Here is a 3,443-nt window from a genome sequence, read left to right on the forward strand (position 1 = left end):
AGCCTCACTGCATACTAGGTGTGACATTTGATAGGACCTTTTGCCACATTTATGGATAGTTGAGGCAAAAGACTAACTTTTTGCCACATGTATCCTAGAGATGTGGTAATAAGCCAAGTTCTTGCCACATAAATGTGGCCGTAAGTTAAATAAATAGTTACTGAAATTTAAACATTAATAATTAAAATTTCTTAATTTTTTTGTTAATTTTTATTTATGTCTTAGTTGTATCAGTTAAATTGAAAAGGAAATGAAAAAAATACTCCGTATATTTCACGTGATTGCGTGCCTCCGTAAAGCGTAAATCCAAATACATGCCCGATATATTTATTTGTTTTGGTACTACATGCTCGACTTGACCGAAAATTGTGACCCAAAAAGGCGGGCGCCAAGTTTCTGACTGTGAAAATTAAATTCCCCTCTCAACTTTTCCTCAAAATCACTAGCCCATAAAATTCGCTTCCATACGCCCAAAATTTCGGCCCATTTTTTCTCTCTCCAGCAAAGCCTCCACGACAAAACCAACTCACATTTTCTCAAACAATTTCGTCCCTTTCCAAACCCTAGAAAACGAACTTGCAACTTTTCGTCTAAGGTTAAATCCTCTGGTGTGTCTGGTCTGATTTTTTGCAGATAAAGAAGAACAACGTCTTATACTCCTGTTGTAAGTGGTGGTTCCAGGTAATTTGTGTTTTAGTTTCATCTGTAGGTGATTCATGGTGTAAGAAAATTATGAATCTTGCTATTGAATTAGGTTTTTAGCGGTATTTTTTGTGCATTGTTTTAGTTTTTCCCCTATTTATTTTGTTGTTTTGAAAATTAGATACCAGATCCGAATCAGGGCTTTGCCTTTGATTCTTTCCTCATGCTCTTTTTTTATCAGATTCCTCGTGGTCTTAACTAAATCACTGTGAGTTGAAGGTTTGGATGTAAAAGCTTGAACAAGGAAAATAAGGTAACTCAATCTTTAATGTTTTTTGTATGATTTTTATTTCACTATCATTCTAGTATACCTGATTTTTGGAAGTTGCTGTTATGAAACAAGATGCCGAACTGTGTGTTTGTATACACTTCCAATTCCATGAACTATGGAGTTAGTCTTTAAGAGAAAGTTGATCTAATACGTCAAAATACTAATATTAGCTTTAGTTCAAAGGAGAAAATGGGACAAACATATCACTAGAATGTGTCCTAGATTCTGAGAAGAAAGAGATAGCAAGTTGAATTTTATCTCCTGCGGATTGTTTCTAAAAAGAAACATTGACTGTTATCTATACAATTACCACTCTAGATACAATTGATATTTGAAATTTGATTGCAGGTCGACGTAATTGATGTAAGCATTATACAACTTATGATGTTGACAACTGGAAGATGTTTATCGTAACTTTTGATGCTAAGGTAAAATGCACAACTATATGGCTCTAGCAAACATGACCAACCGTCCAACCCCACTAAAAAGTTTGCCCGAGAATCCATTTTTCTTGAACTTTGTTTGTTCTGAAATATTGAAATGATTTTGATTTGTGTTTAGAATGTTGCAGTGTTATGTACTCCTACAGTTAATAAAGTTAATGGGAAGCCCAACTGTGCAGATGCAGATCTCTTTTCTGGAGTCATTATAGGGTATTGGAAACGTAATGGGTATCTCTTCTTGTCCTTAACCTTCAATACATGTTTGGTTTGCTCAATGCCAAGATTGCTTGCAGTTTTCTATTGGTTACTCAACAACAATTAGATGTCAGATAGTTAGATTTTATTACTAACTTTGTCGTGTTTTTGTGTTGTTGTGTGTACGTGAAGCTGCAAGATGAAAGGATTATCTCGTTGAAGAAAAATCCAACATCGTTACCCTTATCAGCAACTGCTATTAAGTCATTGGCGGTTGTTGGACCTAATGCCAAGATAACAAAAACCATGATAAGCAACTATGAAGGTAATTACATATAAAAATGTTACTGCCGCATTCACTTCAATTTTCAGCTACCATAAACAAAACCACACAAACTTTCAGTTACTCCATGGAAGTACGAGTCCACTCAATGATTTAACAGCTTCGTTTCATATCTAGTTCTTAACATGAATTAAAAAGTACATGATGAAGCCACCATTTCCATTTTGTTTTTTGTTTTTTTTTTTCTCGGTGGTGTTTGTTTTGGTCGGTCTAGATATTAGGAATGCTTGATTTAGGAATGGACTGGTGAAGTGGATTTACCACGAAATCTAGTGGATTTAAACTAGATAGCTTTATGTGGAATCATGGCTTTAATTTTCTTGTTACCTCATGTTTGCAGGTTATTGACATGTCTGTACAAGCATCCAGGTTGGTTAGCTGGGTCTTCCTTACTGCGCTGCATTTGAGGTCGACCATGACTTATCATACTTTCAGCCGTCTCTCCTGCTCTCAACGTTTGGGCCATGAAATATTGGATGGTACAGAGGTGCCTAACCTATATTGTGTAAACTAAGTTAGTTTTTTTTTTCCATCTACATTGTGTAAACTTAGTTTGTTTTTTTTTCTTATGTTTAAGTTGGGATTCATTGTACTGTGACATAATTTTTGAAAGAAATTGAAGTTCTTTGTTTTGAATCAACTTTTGTGTACGAAATGCTTTGTTGGATAAGTTTATGTGATGAAATATTTAATGAAATTATTATATACCGTGTATGAATTATACATGGCAACAATGGATTACAAACTTTTTACAACAATGATCTATAAATTGGTGATAGATTCTAGCCACAGGTAGCGGTAGAAGGTGATATGCCTCACCTTGCTTGGTGTGGCAAAAGAATTTTCCAAAATATTTAAAATATAAAAAAATAAAAAGTAAAAAGTTTTTGCACCATGTTATTGCCTCACCATCTGGTGTGGAAATAAATCTAGTTTTTGCCGCGGTGTACTTAAGGTGTGGCAATAATTTCTTGTCACATAGTTTGTTGCCACACTATGTGGCAAAAAGTTAGATGTGGCAAAATCCTTTTGCCACATGAAATATGGGTTGTTGCAATACAAATGACGTGTTGCAATACACTAACTTTCTTGTACTGTTGTTATATGTTTCATATCAGAATTAGGACATAGTGAAGACTAAATTTATATCTTACATCCAATATGAAACAAAATTTGCTAAACATGTTACTATCTCAAAATTCTTCGAATATTTGATATATGCTTTACATGAGGGCTTTAGTAATCCATATGATATGTGACTATCACATGGTAAGCTTCATTAACATCTTTTATTTTGAATCATAAGAGATATGCATAAATTCAAGATCATTACTCGTAGGTAGTAAGTCTTAACATAAAATACCAAGAGTATGAACTTCTCCCACTGATCTTGAGGTATATGCATCGATCTATAATAATTTCATCCAAAACCAAATAGAGTTAAGGTCTTGTTGAATATTTGATATGCAATACTCGGGAAACTTGCTTA

General features: G+C 34.1%; 1 long non-coding RNA gene across 1 annotated transcript; it reads left to right on the top strand.

Annotated features, from left to right (window-relative positions):
• Positions 1 to 564: 564 nt before the first annotated feature.
• Positions 565 to 1,644, top strand: LOC113298361. Its single transcript, XR_003334170.1, has 4 exons — positions 565 to 681; positions 884 to 955; positions 1,322 to 1,401; positions 1,545 to 1,644. It is a non-coding gene; the product is annotated as an uncharacterized LOC113298361 (long non-coding RNA).
• Positions 1,645 to 3,443: the final 1,799 nt, after the last annotated feature.

The sequence above is a fragment of the Papaver somniferum genome, chromosome 7 (genome assembly GCF_003573695.1).
Source record: "Papaver somniferum cultivar HN1 chromosome 7, ASM357369v1, whole genome shotgun sequence".
Taxonomy (NCBI): Eukaryota; Viridiplantae; Streptophyta; class Magnoliopsida; order Ranunculales; family Papaveraceae; genus Papaver; species Papaver somniferum.